The following is an 18,632-nucleotide window of genomic DNA, read 5'->3' on the forward strand; positions in this document are numbered from 1 at the left end:
CCAGGCAGAGGACCTTCTTGGTAGTGGCACCCGCCCTGTGGAATGCCCTCCCACCAGATGTCAAAGAGAAAAACAACTACCAGACTTTTAGAAGACATCTGAAGGCAGCCCTGTTTAGGGAAGCTTTTAATGTTTGATGTATTACGATATTTTAATATTTTGTTGAAGCCACCCAGAGTTGCTGTGGAAACCCAGCCAGATGGGTGGGGTATAAATAAATTATTATTATTATTATTATTATTATTATTATTATTATTATTATTATGCATTCTGTCATAAGTGTGATAAAAATAGATATGACGATGATTTTGATGATGATTAACAATCCCACATTCAGAGCAATCAGCCCTGAGTGCTCACTGGAAGGACAGATCGTGAAGCTGAGGCTCCAATACTTTGGCTACCTCATGAGAAGAGAAGACTCCCTGGAAGAGACCCTGATGCTGGGAAAGATGGAGGGCCCAAGGAGAAGGGGACGTCAGAGGACGAGATGGTTGGACAGTGTTCTTGAAGCTACCAGCATGAGTTTGACCAAACTGCGGGAGGCAGTGGAAGACAGGAGTGCCTGGCGTGCTCCGGTCCATGGGGTCACGAAGAGTCGGAAATGACTAAACGACTAAACAACAACACCACCAACAACAATCCCACTTCCCCTACCTACAATCCATTACAAACTCAGGAGAAGGGGAGGGATCAAATGGTAGCATATATATTTTTTCTGCCATCAGAAAACAAGTGGAAATACGAACTGCAGGAAGGTAATACAGAGCCGAAGCGAAAACATGACTAGATAATCACAAGCCTCTTTTTGGGCAAGTATCAATTAAAGAATGCTATTTGGAAATTGGTACTTCTCCCTAAGAACTGGGTGCGCACAAACAGCCTGACTGTTGTGGATCAGTCAATGCCCTCTATGAGCTGCAACTCTGATCTGTAATTTATTTGCCGTGGAACCAGTCCTATGGCTATTTTCTCTTTAAGCCAAATATTTCTGCTTGGGTTCGCCTCCCCTTCGCAGTCTGAGAATGGCAGGAAGACCAAATAACTTTAAAAAGCCCTCTGTCTCTCCCTCTCTCACACCCCCCCCCCACCCGTTTTCTTCACAGCCATTTATTTTCACAAACTTAGCCTCAGGACAGAGATGACCTCAACATAATGATGATCACTCACTGTGGCAGCTGTGCGGTCATATGGGGGAACCCACGATTGGGCCGAGGCAAGAAAGCTTGCATTTGGGCCAGCTGCTTGCTTGCGTGTTTGTCTTCTGCCCAACGTTTGGCTGTCTCCACCCATCTCATTCTCTCCCACCAGATTTGGGTGGTGTGGGTGGGTAGGGCAGGCAAGTTTCTCCTCGAAAGCGGCTAAAAAGATGTCAGGAATGACGGTGCAGCGACGTGAATTCGAAGCATGGGCAAGGCTGGCTTTGTTGAACCACAAACTGCAAAGTGAGCCGGACCTCCCAGGATTCTCAGGGTTAGGGGAATGGCTCAATTACCGTCACCTTGGATTCTGTTCTGAAAGGTTCAGCAACCATTTAAAATGTGCCGTAATCGTCTTATTTGAAACATCTGTGCTTTTAAGATTTCATTCTTTATTTCGCCGGCCGTGTTTCTGCCTTTTTGAGGCAGATAGAGTCCAGGGAGAAAAATGTGTTTGTCTAGAACAGCCTTTCTCAACCTGTGGGTCTCCAGTTATTTTTGAGAACTACAACTCCCATCGCCCCTAGCTAGCAAGGCCAGAGCTCAGGGATGATGGGAGTTGTAGTCCAACAACATCTGGGGACACACAGGTTGAGAACCACTGGTCTAGAACATGGGTAGACAAACTAAGGCCCAGGGGCCGGATCCGGCCCAATCACCTTCTAATTCCGGCCCATGGACAGTCCGGGAATCAGCGTGTTTTTACATGAGTAGAATGTGTCCTTTTATTTAAAATGCATCTCTGGGTTATTTGTGGGTTCTGCCTGGTGTTTTTACATGAGTAGAATGTGTGCTTTTATTAAAAATGCACCTCTGGGTTATTTGTGGGGCATAGGAATTTGTTCATTTTTTTTTAAAAAAAAATTTAGTCCGGCCCTTCACAAGGTCTGAGGGACAGTGGACTGGCCCCCTGCTGGAAAGGTTTGCTGACCCCTGGTCTAGAAGTGAACTTCTACTCTGAGCAACTTTTTTGGGCACATGAACTCCTGGACTACAATATTTGTGTACCTCCCCCGCCCCCAATGTATATCATATACACAAGAAATTGCACACCCAGAGAACTGTTTCATGCCTAATGGGAGACAAACATTTTATTTTAAAAAAAAACAAACAAAACTGCCCCCACCACTGTTGGCTCCCTGCAAATGTCTTAAAAATGTGCTGGCATCCATTGCCTTCTAATTTTTTTTTTATAGGAGGAATGGCACATAACAGAAAATTACCCACAAAATTGCCCCCACTGTGATGTTTGAACATTGCTCTTTACCAACGCTATGATTTTGCTGGCTCGCATCGTATATGATGATCTGTGGCATTTCATTGTTCTGTGTAATATCTCTTAATATGGTGTTCCTCACTCTGGGGGTCTTTGGGTCAAAAAGCGCTATATGTAAGTAAAACAGAACAATTAATTAATAATGTGATTTTTTTTTAAAAAAAAAATCCATACAATTATTAGTTATGGTGCCAGACTGAGTGATGAGGTCTTCAAGTTGTCTGATTCATAGGCAGAGTTTGGCAAAAAGGAATCTGGGCACGTGTGGAGTTGACAGTCCCATGAAGACTGTTGTGGCAGGATGCCAGCTAGGGATACTTGAGGAAATGTATTTTTTTTGTGTGGGTTGTCCCCAGGTAAGTTCTACTCAGAGTAGACCCATTGATAATAAGGGACCTAAATTAGATGTGCCCATTGAGCTGGAATCAACTAATGGACTTCCACCAACGTAATGGGGTGTGGCACAGTTGGGTCATTTAAGGCTGCTGTCCTATACAGAGTCCAAAGTAAGCCCCCTTGTAGTTCATGGGGATTACTTCTGAGTAGACATGTATAGGCATGTGAGTGAAAAATGTGAGGCACGTCCCCCTCCCCCGGGCTTAATAAATAAATAAATCACAGCTCACTTTCTCCTAACTTTAATTGCCTTCTGCACCTGCAGAATGCATCCAGCAGACGTTTTGTATGCTCCAACTGTCCCTGTCGACTGGGAACAGTCTGTCTTTTCCAGTCCATGTCTCTGGCAAATCACCATTCCTCCTTTTGGGAATAGCTTGTTTGAACATGGTTCGTATGAGTTGCTAGAGTTGTCCAGCTCTCTTCCCCCACCAGGATTTCTGAACAGGAGGGAGATGTAGCTTGTGAAGGCATCATGCAAGGCCTAGCCTGCCATTTCACATAGCCTACTGCATATGATGTATGTTGTGCAATGCAGAACAATTGTATTCCCCCTGTATATCTTTGACGAGAAAACACAACAACAACAACAACAACAACAACAACAACAACAACAACAATTTATTATTTATACCCCGCCTATCTGGCTGGGTTTCTCCAGCCAATCTGGGCAGCTTCCAAAAAACCCTAAAATACAATAATCTATTAAACATTAAAAGCTTCCCTAAACAGGGCTGCCTTTAGATGGCTTCTAAAAGTTTGCTAGTTACTTTTCTCTTTGACATCTGGTGGGAGGGCGTTCCACAGGGCAGGTGCCACTGCCTGGTTCCCTGTAACTTGGCTTCTCGCAGCGAGGGAACCACCAGAAGGCCCTCAGCGCTGGACCTCAGTGTCTGGGTGGAACAATGGAGGTGGAGACGCTCCTTCAGGTATACAGGACCGAGGCCGTTTAGGGCTTTAAAGGTCAGCACCAACGCTTTGAATTGTGCTCAGAAACGTACTGGGAGCCAATGCAGATCTCTCAGGACCAGTGTTATGTGGTCCCGGTGGCCACTCCCAGTCACCAGTCTAGCTGCCGCATTCTGGATTAATTGCAGTTTCCGGGTCACCTTCAAAGTTAGCCCCACGTAGAGCGCATTGCAGTAGTCCATGCAGGAGATAACTAGAGCATGCAGCACTCTGGCAAGACAGTCCACAGGCAGGTAGGGTCTGAGGCTGCATACCAGGTGGAGCTGGTAGACAGCCGCCCTGGACACAGAATTAACCTGCGCCTCCATGGACAGCTGTGAGTCCAAAATGACTCCCAGGCTGCGCACCTGGTCCTTCAGGGGCACAGTTACCCCATTCAGGACCAGAGTCCTCCACACTTGCCCGCCTCCTGTCCCCCCAAAACAGTACTTCTGTCTTGTCAGGATCCAACCTCAATCTGTTAGCCGCCATCCATCCTCTAACCGCCTCCAGACACTCACACAGGACCTTCACCGCCTTCACCATTATTTTTGACGTTTCAAACCAGTGGAGATCAGGGCATTGCAAAGTAAACGAATGCAGCAATGATCTGGTGGAGTGGTGCCTTCACCAATGAGTAAACATTTGCATGGGGAGGTGGCTATGTCAGTGACCCGTGGTATAATGCTAGTAGACAAATGTGTCCCTGTTACAACCTGTGAGAAATGTTGGAGATGGGCAGGTAGATCAGGTGTTCTGACGTGCCTCCTGTCTTCCTCCTCCCACAAACTCCCATTTGTCCCCCCTGAGCAGACGGATTTCTCTGGGAAATCCTAACCTCTTATTTTCATGTAACAAGCATGGCAGGGGGATGCCAAGTTTGAGGCACAACGCTAATTTTGCTCGTTAAACCTTTTAACGGAGGAAATTATGAATGGAAATGCCTTGAAGATAATTGAAGCCCTTTTGAGAAGGAGTTTTGAGACTGCGACTGTGTGTACAATTCCAGGCAGCGATTTAAGCGTTCCCTCTAGAGTTGCAGCGTTAGAAATAGGATCCCATCTGTGAGCAATTTGAGAGGAAGTGAGACAATGGAGCCACTTGCAACTCCAGTTAGATAATCAATACAAATATTGTTAGCGTCGTGATCTATCTTGCAAGGTTTTTTTTATTTTATAAAAATGTGAATGCCAATCCCCTGAAGACAAGTCAATAATATAATGTTGTCCAGCCTTAACTTTACCATGGCTGAGCCTGCCTTATGCAACTGCTCTTCTGAGTACAGTGGTACCTCGGGTTAAGTACTGTATTTTCTGGTGTATAAGACTACTTTTTAACCCAGGAAAATCTTCTCAAAAGTCGGGGGTCGTCTTATACGCCGGCTACAGCATCAGCTCCTGCAGCGACTCCCCACCAACGGATAAAACGACAGCAAATTATATCAGAGGACACCAAGCTCTCTAGATGAAGCAGAAATATGCTTGAAAATTGGCCCCAGAAGCCCCCGGCCACTGGGAAGTGGAGCAGATTTCAGAGCCGGACTGGAGACTGGTTTTTTAAATTTTTATTTGGTGTGCGTTGGAAGAGGGGTAGTTTTATACGGCGAGTATATCCCAAATTCTATATTTTAAGTGGAAAAGTTGGGGGCTCGTCTTATACACCCAGTAGTATAAAATATGGGTACTTAATTCGTTCCGTAGGTCTGTTCTTAACCTGAAGACCACTTTAGCTAATGGGGCCTCCCGCTGCCGCTGCACCGCCGGAGCACAATTTCTGTTTTTCATCCTGAAGCAAAGTTCTTAACCCGAGGTACTATTTCTGGGTTAGCAGAGTCTGTAACCTGAAGCGTATGTAACCTGAAGCGTATGTAACCCGAGATACTACTGTACTCTTAGGATGCTGTATAGCTGGCTCTGTAATGGTCAAAATCCTTTTGTAGGTTTCCCCAGCCACTCTGGGCGGCTTCCAATCAAGTGTTAAAAATAATACAGCATCAAATATTAAAAACTTCCCTACAAATCCCATGATCCCTAGCTAACAGGACCAGTGGTCAGGGTTGATGGGTATTGTAGTCTCAAAACATCTGGAGGCCCGAGGTTGAGGAAGCCTGGTCTAAATTAACAAACACACTTTTTTTAAAAAAATGTGGGATTTTTGCAGCTGGGACGTGAAGAGTGTGGGAAGAACAAAAGATTAATAGGAAGACCTATAAACACCCTACAAGCAGCTCAGGATGAATGTAGGATGAATTCTTCTTGTTATATAGTTTTCCTGTAAACAAAACACAACGAATGCTCACTAAAGACCTGTCACAGTCTAACTACTGTGTAAGCTTTGGGCAAACGAAACAGGATGGTTGCTGAGTAAACTAGCTGTCTAGAAGAACCCTAATGGACTCCATTTTTCAGGTCCCCTTGAGTTGGTGGCTTAGTCCAGGCATAGGCAAACTTGGCCTTCCAGCTGTTTTAGGACTACAACTCCCATCATCCCTAGCTATCAGGACCAGTGGTCAGAGATGATGGGAACTGTAGTTTCAAAACATCTGGAGGGCCCAGGTTGAGGAAGCCTGATCTAAGTCGTCATCTTCTGTGTCCTCCCTGTGGGGCTCTTGGGCAGGTGGCTCCTCATCCACTCTTCCTCATCCAGCCAGTCCCTGACAAATCCTATCTGGCAAGGCAGCCGTGGCTAGAGCCAGTTTGGCAATGCTGACTCCAGCTGCTGTCCCAGCACAATGCTCTGGGTCAGCTCATAAAACCAAGACAACTCTGTTGCCCGCCATTTTGTTTTGCCGGTGCAGTGACAACTGTGAGTGCTTCCTGACCTCCTGTTTGTTGAGAATTCAACCTGATTCATTTGTGGGGAGGTTGGATGATGTTGTGTCAAAGCAAGTGTCACCCACACTTTACTTTAAAAAAAAAAAAATTATTAAGAATTTCCACATAACAAATTATCATCTTCATTCCCCCCCAATTTTTTCCCTTCCCCCTTCCCCAAGAAAAACCCTCCCTCCCTCCCCCACAAGACTTCCCTCAGCTCCTCTCTCTGATTTTTCAACACATATTATTCTCTGCATATTATAAAATTGTAAAGATCCTTAAATTATCAATAATAATAATAATAATAATAATAATAATAATAATAATAATAATAATTTATTATTTGTACCCCGCCCACTTGTTTAGGTTTCCCCAGCCACTCTGGGCGGCTTCCAACAAAGATGAAAAATACACTAAAATGTCACATATTAAAAACTTCCCTGAACAGGGCTGCCTTCAGATGTCTTCTGAATGTCAGGTAGTTGTTTATCGCTTTGACATCTGATGGTGGGAGGGCGTTCCACAGGGCGGGCGCCACTACCGAGAAGGCCCTCTGCCTGGTTCCCTGTAACTTGGCCTCTCGCAGTGAGGGAACTGCCAGAAGGCCCTCAGAGCTGGACCTCAGTGTCCGGGCAGAATGATGGGGGTGGAGACGCTCCTTCAGATATACTGGACCGAGGCCGTTTAGGGCTTTAAAGGTCAGCACCAACACTTTGAATTGTGCTCGGAAACGTACTGGGAGCCAATGTAGGTCTTTCAAGACCGGTGTTATGTGGTCTCGGCGGCCGCTCCCAGTCACCAGTCTAGCTGCCGCATTCTGGATTAATTGCAGTTTCCGGGTCACCTTCAAAGGTAGCCCCACGTAGAGCGCATTGCAGTAGTCCAAGCTATTATGTTAACAATAATAAATTTGCGTATGTTTATTCAAAACCTGCCAAGGAGTCGAGTTCATTTTGTTGTTGTTTTTAAGTAATTTGTAAAAAGTTCCCATTCTTCTTTAAAGCCACAGTTGTCCTTGTCTCACAGTTTGTATGTCAATTTCGCCAGTTCCGCATAATCCATCAATTCCCCTTGCCACTGTTCTTTTGTCGGGATTTCCTCATTCTTCCATCCTTGGCATCACCCGCACTTTACAATGTTTTTCCCCACTCCAAGAAGTCCAGTCTTTTGGGGAAGCAGGTTTGTTGTGCAGGACCTCTCAATGAACTGTAATTGTGCAACCTGAATTTGCCAGTATGTGATTGAATCTCACCCAAAAATAGAGGCCTTCTGGAAGCTGTGTCCCACTCCAGTACTGATTGGTTGGAGCAGCAGTCCCCAAATGTTGTCAAAAGTCAAACTTCAAGGTGAATTTGCACTGGTTCTTGATCAGTAGAAGTATCAAAACATGAGCATGAACATGCAAGTTAGTTTCTCCAAATGTTGCTATACATCAACACTCATCAGCTCCAGCCACTATGAACCAAAGATCAGGGATGATGGGAGATGTAAGGTAAAGGTAAAGGGACCCCTGACCATTAGGTCCAGTCGTGGCCGACCTTGGGGTTGCGGCGCTCATCTCGCTTTATTGGCTGAGGGAGCTGGCGTACAGCTTCCGGGTCATGTGGCCAGCATGACTAAGCCGCTTCTGGTGAACCAGAGCAGCGCACGGAAATGCCGTTTACCTTCCCGCCAGAGAAGGTCCTATTTATCTACTTGCACTTTGACGTGCTTTCAAACTACTAGGTTGGCAGGAGCAGGGACCGAGCAATGGGAGCTCACGCCGTTGTGGGGATTCGAACTGCCGACTTTCTGATCGGCAAGTCCTAGGCTCTGTGGTTTAACCCACAGCACCACCCTCGTCCGATGGGAGATGTAGGCCATCATTAAACAGAAGGCCACAGGTTTCCTCACTGCTGTTCTCCAGGGAAGCAAAAGGAGTTTCTACAGGAGTGGTGAAAATTCTTGGAAACGATGTGGGAGATCTGCACATCCTTAGATCATTGGTTTGGGCCATTTGTCTTAATGGTATTTTTCATTGCACTAGAACAGGAAATGGGATGGTCGGCTTGTTCAGCCTTGAAGGCCTCCTCAGAGATGTGTAATGCCCCCTGAGGGGAGCAGCTGGCATGCACGTTTTAGTGACATCTCTTTAATATCACACACGAGGCCTTCCTGGTCAGACAAACACTGATAAGTATGGTGCATTTACCTATCGGTGTGATACTCATGTTGGAGCTATTTACTGTAAGTCTTGTGCCTATTTGCTCAGAAGTAAGTTGTGCTGTGTTCAGTAGATGAACCTAGCAACTCCTGACCCTAATAACTGTATACAGTCAACCTCTACTTACCACCGCCTCTTCTTATGGTTGTTCCAAGTCATGGCCGCTGCAAACCCGGAAGTAACTGGTGGGTTTGCCGCCATTCGCACATGCGCAGAAGTGGCAATCCCCATTCACACGTGCACAGAAGCGGAAAATCGTCACCTGCGCACAACGGCGCCTCTCCCAGCGACCCATTTTGACCTCCGGAACAGATTATGGTTGCAAATAGAGGTTCCAATGTATAGGTTGTTGTTGTTTAGTCATTAGTTGTGTCCGACTCTTTGTGACCCCATGGACCAGAGCACGCCAGGCACTCCTGTCTTCCACTGCCTCCTGCAGTTTGGTCAAACTCATGCTGGTAGCTTCGAGAACACTGTCCAACCATCTCGTCCTCTGTTGTCCCCTTCTCCTTGTTCCCTCAACATCAGGGTCTTTTCCAGGGAGTCTTCTCTTCTCATGAGGTGGCCAAAGTATTGGAGTCTCAGCTTCAGGATCTGTCCTTCCAGTGAGCACTCAGGGCTGATTTCCTTCAGAATGGATAGCTTTGATCTTCTTGCAGTCCATGGGACTCTCCAGAGTCTCCTCCAGCACCATAATTCAAAAGCATCAATTCTTCGGCGATTAGCCTTCCTTATGGTCCCGCTCTCACTTCCATACATCACTACTGGGAAAACCATAACTTTAACTATACGGACCTTTTTTTGGCAAGGTGATGTCTCTGCTTTTTAAGATGCTGTCTAGGTTTGTCATCGCTTTTCTTCCAAGAAGCAGGCGTCTTTTTAATTTTGTGGCTGCTGTCACCATCTGCAGTGATCATGGAGCCCAAGAAAGTAAAATTTCTCACTGCCTCCATTTCTTCCCCTTCTATTTCTTCCCCTTCTATATCACTGTATAGGACTTCAGCCCAAATGTTTCGAGAATTCTGGAGTGGCCTTGGAGGTCATGGAGCTTTGAAAAATGCAATTTAGTTTGCAATCTTGTTCACATTTCGATGGAAATAAGATCCCTTTGGCTCTGTGGAACATCTGTAGGACTACATTGTAAGGGTGGAAGTATGTGATACTTATCAATGGCCAGTTCTGTGAGTATAGTGAGCCTTCCCTACTTCAAAGTAGACAGAAATAGGATGCACGGTTGCAGTCCTCTGTACACTTACTAGAGAGTAGGACTGCAATTGTCTACCTCCCAAATTACCTAGGAGTAAGCCTTTGAGTAGAACTGAAATCAGACTTTTGAGTAAGCAAGTATAGAGTTGCGCTATTAAACTAACTGATGTCAGAAAGGCGTACTTCTAAGTAAGCTAAGTATTTGGCCGCATGTCATTTTTAACCTTGTGTCCGTTTTTCAGAACCTTTAGATTTAATGGTGGCTGCACACACTTTTTAAAGTGTAACCATGAGGGCTAGCAACTTGCTATATTTTTTTGAATCTAAAAATAGGCTCTCCCGCCATTTTGATAAGGGCACAAATGTGGTGTATAGCTAGGGTGGGCAGCTGAAAGACAAGATTCCTGCATCTTGTCAAAGCTGTGAAATAGAGGGATTTTTTTTAATAGCAGTAACACCTTTGTCATGCAAGCTACTCCTCCTGAAATTTCCTTCTGCCACATGGAAAAGGTGCAAGAAACCACTTTTACTCTTTTGCATATAGCCATCGTATTTGAAACACTTGGTGCAGTCTGATCAGCAATTACCGTATTTTCCAGTGTATAAGACTAGTCCCCCCCCAATAAATTATGTCAAAAATTAGGGGGTGTCTTATACAGTCATACCTCATGTTGCGTTAGGTTCATGTTGCGTCTTTTCGGCTTGCGAACGTGGCAAACCCGGAAGTGTATACTTCTGGGTTTCGCCACACATGCACGTGCGCAGAAGCGCTCTATCACACCGCCTGTGTGCGCAGAAGTGGCTCTCTAGTTACGGACTTTTTGGGGTGCGAATGGCACCTTGGAATAGATCGAGTCCGTAACTAGAAGTACACGGATAGTGCCGAGGCCATTTTCTTAAACCTGAGTCCCCTAAAATAGGGGGCGTCTTATACACGGGGGCGTCTTATAGACAGAAAAATACGGTAGTTTTCGTGTTATATATTATTGGAGAATACAATTGCATTTGCAACTGACTTTATAACTTTTAATTTTTCATGGGTAACACATTAGCTGGCCAATAGCCAGTGTGGTATTGAATTTTCACCTATTCTATTGACAACTAAATTTAAAGCTCTGTAGCCACTGGAAAAATCAATCCAAACCAGGGTGGGGGAGGTAGTGCTGGGATTTTATTGCACTTATTTCCCCAGATGCTTCCCTTACCCATCATTTTTGTCATACTGATTTACTAAAGGCTTTCCTGGTGGCTGTCAGTGTTCCAGGAGGCTGTTAGTCTCTTGTACTAGGGAAATGTTAGGTTTATTTTACAGTGGAATCCTAGGCTTGTGGAATCCAATGAAAGTTTCATTGAGTTCAATGAGATTTACTCCCACGTAAGTAGGCAGTGATTCTGCAAATGACGCGAGTGGCGCTGTGGGTTAAACCACAGAGCCTAGGACTTGCCGATCAGATGGTCGGTGGTTCGAATCCCTACGACGGGGTGAGCTCCTGTTGCTCGGTTCCTGCTCCTGCCAACCTCCGGACACTCCGGACACTGGCAACCCACGCTATGCCACTGTAAGTGGGTTTAGGATTGCAATCATGGAGTGTTGCATCCAACATGGTTGTTCCTCTTATGCAACAGACTCCTGCATGCTCAATGAAATTTTCCCCTCCTCTCCTCTGCCCTGCAGTCCCCCACGCACCCTGAAAATCTCCTCTGGAGAAGAGAAGATAGATACAACTCCTAATCCCCTTTTATTTAGGCTAAACACATTCAGTTCCCTAAGCTTTCCCTCTTGGGCTCTCCCCCCATAGAACTGCTATCATCTTTTTGAGTTCAAAAATAAGTTGTTGTTGTTGTTGTTGTTGTTGTTGTTGTTGTTGTTGTTGTTAGTTAGTTAGTTATCCTTACACAATGCGTAGGAGCCAAGGAGCTGCTTTGGCTCTTAGAAAGGGCTCAGGGTGATTTATTTTATTTTTTTAAAGCAAACACAAAGTTCAGCAAAATTGTTGCATTCTGTCTTGCTGTGATAGCTCAGTCAGTAAAGCATGAGATCATAGTTTCAAGCCCCACCTTAGGCAAAATATTCCTACATTGCAGGGGGTTGGACGAGATGATCCAAAATGGTCCATTCCAACTCTATAATTCTATGAAACTTCAGCATTGGGTAATTTGTGTTGATTCATGTCTAATATGTGTATTATTATGCGGCCTAGGACCCTCGTACCTACGGGACCGCCTCTCCTGGTATGCCCCGGGGAGGACCTTAAGGTCCATAAATAACAACATTTTGGAAGACCCGAGCTCCAAGGAGGTTAGATTGGCCTCAGTCAGAGCCAGGGCCTTTTCAACTCTGGCCCTGGCCTGGTGGAACGCCCTACCGCGGGAGATCAGGGCCCTGTGGGATTTGACACCTTTCCGCAGGGTCTGCAAGACAGAGCTGTTCCGCCTGGCCTTTGGGCTGGACTCAGTCTAACCCCCCCTCTCATTTTTTGTTTTGTTTGATGGAATCCCTTATATGGGATTTTGTATGTGATTTTTCCCTCGGCTCTTTTTGCTGGCCCATGTAGGACCAGCATGGATAGTTGGCCCCGGTGAATATTTGACGTTTTCTCCCCTTATGGCTTTGATCTATAGGCTACCACTAAAACAAGGCTGCATTTTAAACTGTATTCTAACTTATATTTTAATCAACTGTTTGTTTGGTTTTGTTTTAAATGTTTTTACTGTATTTATATTCAGTGTTAGGGACGCGGGTGGCGCTGTGGGTTAAACCACAGAGCCTAGGACTTGCCGATCAGAAAGTCGGAGATTCAAATCCCTGCGACGGGGTGAGCTCCCATTGCTCGGTCCCTGCTCCTGCCAACCTAGCAGTTCGAAAGCATGTCAAAGTGCAAGTAGATAAATAGGTACCGCTCTGGCAGGAAGGTAAACGGCGTTTCAGTGCGCTGCTCTGGTTCGCCAGAAGCGGCTTAGGCATGCTGACCACATGACCTGGAGGCTGTACGCCGGCTCCCTTGGCCAATAAAGCGAGATGAGTGCCGCAACCCCAGAGTCAGCCACAACTGGACCTAATGGTCAGGGGTCCCTTTACCTTTACCTATATTCAGTGTTAGCCAGCCTGAGCCCACTCTTGGCCGGGGAGGGCGGGGTATAAATAAAAATTTATTATTATTATTAGCATGGAGTAGATCTATTATGGATGGATATAGAAGAACAAATAATTGAAAAACAAGTATACATAATAAATTTACATGTCTGGGTAGCTTGCCCAAACAATTATCATTATCGTTATTCTATTTTATCTGATGTCAATAAAGGATTGACGCCTCACTGACGCAGAAGGAAGTCAAAACCTCCCCCCCCCCAATCCATTTTGCAGCCAGTATTTTGTTTCTTGGCAGGAAATGATTGAGGAAACCCTGCACATTTCATCTCAGGGGGCTAAATTGCCATGCCCTTTAAGCTGCGACCTGTGTTAAACTTACCCATGGCCTGCTTTAAATATAATTTCTGATCAATCGGGGGCATTGATTTATTTCCCGATCTCCTCCCATCCCCTCCAAACCCTGAGCAGCCTCACCAATTCCCAACCAGCAATGGCCTCATGCAACGAAACAGAGAGGATGACTTGACAAACTAAGCAGCTCAGCTGAGGTGTCTGGCGGAAAGAACGGCGGGATTTGTTCTGCTCTCCTTTAGTGGTTAAGAAGCTCACCACGAGAATGATAAAAGGTCCATTTCCCCCCCTAGATACCTCTGAAAAGAGGGTTAGCATAAAGACAGTTTAAGAGAGCGCTCTATTGATTTTGTTTGACCTCCAAGCACGCTGCAGTCAGTATGATGTTTTCCCTGTTGGGGGTGATTCAGAGGCCCTGAAGATTTTGCTTCTTCAGTAAAAAAACAACGTTAGGCTGCAGGAAAATTGTCTTACTGGAACAGCCTGTGAAATGGTTCTTTCTCCTGTGTTTTTCGGATCCACCTGGGCCACTTTAGTTCACTACAGAGGGAGGGATATGAAATATAAGTGGATAATTATGATGCCGATTCTTAGCAAAGCCTCCAGTAAAGGTAAAGGGACCCCTGACCATTAGGTCCAGTCGTGGCCTACTCTGGGGTTGCGGTGCTCATCTCGCTTTATGGGCCGAGGGAGCCGGTGTACAGCTTCCGGGTCACGTGGCCAGCATGACTAAGCCGCTTCTGGAGAACCAGAGCAGCGCACGGAAACGCCGTTTACCTTCCCACCGGAGCGGGACCTATTTATCTACTTGCACTTTGACGTGCTTTTGAACTGCTAGGTTGGCAGGAGCAGGGACCGAGCAATGGGAGCTCACCCCATCGCGGGGATTTGAACCGCCGACTTTCTGATGGGCAAGTCCTTGGCTCTGTGGTTTAACCCACAGTGCCACCCGCGTCCTAAAGCCCCCAGTACAGTTTGCCTAATGAAAGTGCATGACATTGTGCCGATAGCCTTTTCCAAACTCATGCCAGGCTGCTATCATGCAGAAAACAAAGCACAACACAAGAATACAACCCTCTTCTCAACCAGCACATGGGAACGCAACTGTCAAGGGCTTGTGCTTTTTACCAAATCAATTGGGTGCAAACCTACTCTTCACTTTTTTGCTTTTAGGAAATACTCACTGGAGCTTGCCACATGATAGATGTGGTATCTTTCCCCTTTCCCTCCCCCCTCCATGATTATCCCTTTCCTGTGTACAATAACCCTCCTAGGATCCACTCCCGGTCTTATTAAACTCCCCCTGAGACTCAGCCTTTAACTGGGAAATGTTTTGCAATTTGCGCTTAGTAGCCTGCAATTAATCCAGGCATCATCATCATCATCATCATCATCATCATCATTTATTTATTTTTTAAAAAAACACCTTCTATGGTATATTGCCTTGCTACAAAAATAAATTGTTTGGTGCTAGACAGAACCTTTAAATGAACCAAAAGAGAGAGAAATTTCAGTAGTATGATCACATTTATCCATCGCTTATTGAAAGGGTGGTTTAAAAATGGGGGAGCACCATCTGAGAAATCATGATACTAAACAAATGTGGCAGGGAGTTCAACATCTGTATGGGAGTATATTGTATTTAAAAATGGGGTATCAGAGTTTTTAGGGGGCTAACCAGGTTGGGGTAGCTGTTGGTTTTGAATGTCTTATGTAGATTTTTCAATTTTGTTGTTCTGTATGGGACAATGACAATAAAGATTATCCTATTGTATCATCATCATCATCATCATCATCATACCCCGCCCATCTGACTGGGTTGCCCCAGCCACATAATAAAACGTTAAATATTTTAAAAAATTTTCTATACAGGGCTGCCTTCAGATGTCTTCTAAAGGTTTTGTAGTTATTTGTCTCCTTGGCTCATGGGTCCCATAAATCCATACCCTCCAACATTTCTCTGATGAAAATAGGGACGTCCTAAGCAGGACATTCTGGAAAAGCGGGACATTCTGGAAAAGCAGGACATTCTGGGATTAAATTGGAAACTGGGACAGATTCTGTAATGTTGGGACTGTCGCTGGAAAATAGGGACACTTAGAGGGTCTGTTCTTGCAACAAACAGTTTGTGGTTTCCTTTTCATTTCCTTCATAGCTATAAAGGCTAAATATACAGTGCAGCACAAGATAACAATTAGCTTACACTTTTGAAGGCTTTTGGGATGCGGGTGGCATTGTGGGTTAAACCACAAAGCCTAGGACTTGCCGATCAGAAGGTCAGCGGTTCGAATCCCCACAACGGGGTGAGCTCCCGTTGCTCGGTCCCTGCTCCTGCCAACCTAGCAGTTCGAAAGCATGTCAAAAAGTGCAAGTAGATAAATTAGTACCGCTCCGGTGCGAAGGTATATGGTGTTTCCCTGCGCTGCTTTGGTTCACCAGAAGCGGCTTAGTCATGCTGGCCACATGACCCAGAAGCTGTATGGCGGCTCCCTTGGCCAATAAAGCGAGATGAGCGCCGCAACCCCAGAGTTGCTCACGACTGGACCTAATGGTGTACAGCTTCCGGGTCATGTGGCCAGCATGACTAAGCCGCTTCTGGTGAACCCTTGAGACCCCTTAGAGTAGTGATAAAGCAGGATATCAAATCCAAACTCCTCCTCCTCCTCCTCCTCCTCCTCCTCCTCCTCCTCCTCCTCCTCTTCCTCTTCCTCTTCCTCTTCTTCTTCTTCTTCTTCTATCTGAGACTCAGGAAACACCATGACAAGAAATGAGGCCGCCACCAGGGGTAGCAACGGAACCGACGATTCACCGTGCTAGAGAAGAAACTAAATTTTTTATTTTTTAAAGTTTCTTCTCCCGTTAGATTCACAAAATGCCTAGGGGTATGCACCCCCCTGCACCCCCTGAGTACCCCCATAGAACCATTGAGTTGCAAGGAAGCTGAAGGTAACTGTCTGATCCTTAGCATCCTTGCACTGAGGAAAGATCTTGCAGTCAGGCCCAGCACCCCTAAGAGACAACAGTGGCTTCCCCCAAGCTCATGCCTTCCAGACGTTTTAGGTTACAATTTCCACCGTCCCTGACTATTGGCTCTGTTGGGTGGGGCTGATAGGAGTTGTAGTCTGAAACAACTGCAGGGTATCATATTGAGAAGGCTGGATTAATCCATGATCATTATAGGCTGGCAAAAGCAGATGGAGGAAAGAAGCAAGACAAGGCTAGATGCCACAAGTAAACTAGTGGAGATCTATACTGCTGGAGCTGTGGGGTGTGTGTGTGTGTGTTGGGGGGAGAGGGCTCCAAAAACATTATATGGCCAATCGCCTATATCACTTACAAGCAGACTACTTTCCAATCCCCAGTAGGTCTAGCTGGAGAGCAACTAGAGTCGACCTTCCGAAGAACAAAAGCCAAATTACCTCAGTCGCATGGAACCAAGTGGTTCAGCTCTGCAAAGTTTTGGCAGGGAGCGACGTGCTTCCATTCAGCTCTGCCAAAACTCCTTCTGCCTTTCTCTCTGGACATGTGCAAAAAGAAGCAAAGCAGGTCTCTCTCTCTCTGTTGCACATGCCCTTTTTGGAGCGTGCAAAGTGTGGCTGCCTAGGAAACCATCTTGTCTGCTCCAGGCTTCTGCCTAGTTTCTGTGCCAGAGAAGGGAGACATACAAGGTGGTCCGGCCTTGCCTGCTCCAAGCCCCTCGTGTTGTGGGCAAGGTGCCTGCTGGCCTCGCTAGACAGGATCAGGGCATTTGAAGTTGCATCTTACCGGGTGTCTAAGTGGACAGTCTAACCTAGACAGCATTTTAAAAAGCAGAGACATCACCTTGCCAACAAAGGTCCGTATAGTAAAAGCTATAGTTTTCCCAGTAGTGATGTATGGAAGTGAGAGCTGGACCATAAAGAAGGCTGATTGCTGAAGAATTGATGCTTTTGAATTATGGTGCTGGAGGAGACTCTTGAGAGTCCCATGGACTGCAAGAAGATCAAATGCATCCATTCTTAAGGAAATCAGCCCTGAGTGCTCACTGGAAGGACAGATCGTGAAGCTGAGGCTCCAATACTTTGGCCACCTCATGAGAAGAGAAGACTCCCTGGAAAAGACCCTGATGTTGGGAAAGATGGAGGACACAAGGAGAAGGGGACGACAGAGGATGAGATGGTTAGACAGTGTTCTCAAAGCTACAAATATGAGTCTGACCAAACTGTGGGAGTCAGTGGAAGACAGGAGTGCCTGGCGTGCTCTGGTCCATGGGGTCACGAAGAGTCGGACACGACTGAACAACTAAACAACACAAGTGGGGTCAGTGTCTAACACCTTGAAGGTGCTGTGTTTTCAGTGCTTGCTTGTACGTTGGACACAATAAGGACATGTGAAGCAAACCTCCTCAATAGAGATGGACATCTTATTTCAGGTACATGTCAATTTCACATGTGCGTGCTCATCAGCTCATTCCATTCCTGTATTTATCTGCAAACAGTCTGCATGAAAATTCAAATTTTAATATACCTGTCATCTCAGGGTTCACACGCCCAAGCATATTTTACGGTGAGCTATGCATTTTTAACTCATTCTAGCAGTGTGCCACTACATTGGAAGCAGTGCAAAATTGGAAGGATTTTGTTCTGATCTGCACATTAGTCTAGAACAGGTGTGTCGAACCGGTCGATCGTGATCTACCAGTCGATTGCAGGGTGTCTCTGGTCGATCACGTGACCCTGATCTATTAACACCCCCCCCCATTTTTTTAAAAGAAAGCAGGAGCAGGGACCGAGCAACGGGAGCTCACCCCATTGCGGGGATTCGAACCGCCTACCTTCTGATCGGCAAGCCCTAGGCTCTGTGATTTAACCCACAGCACCACCCACGTCCCTGCTTAAACTGGTATCTAGGTCCTAACAGCTGATGGCCATCTTCAGACTCCCTGCTCTCCTGACCCTTTATCCTCCAACCACGCTTGGACCATGCAGTCCTTCAGAGGACTGTCCTCTAACAGCCCTTCAGATAAAAGGCGGTCCTCTCTAAAGAAGGCTACACGGCCACCCTAGCTGCAACTGAATTAGCTGCAAGGGAAGCAGGGAACCCAACATTGCAGGATGTCCCTATACAAATTAGAACTGACCTTTTTGACCTGCAAATTGCCATT

The 18,632-nt window shown here is 46.0% G+C and overlaps 1 protein-coding gene across 8 annotated transcripts in view; it reads left to right on the top strand.

The window, feature by feature from the left end:
• The window catches only part of FGF18 (fibroblast growth factor 18), a 223,655-nt gene that overhangs the window by 159,692 nt on the left and 45,331 nt on the right, over positions 1–18,632 (top strand). The gene's annotated exons all lie outside the window — the stretch shown is intronic.

This window comes from Podarcis tiliguerta, assembly GCF_965153285.1.
Source record: "Podarcis tiliguerta genome assembly, chromosome: 3".
In the NCBI taxonomy this organism is placed as follows: domain Eukaryota; kingdom Metazoa; phylum Chordata; class Lepidosauria; order Squamata; family Lacertidae; genus Podarcis; species Podarcis tiliguerta.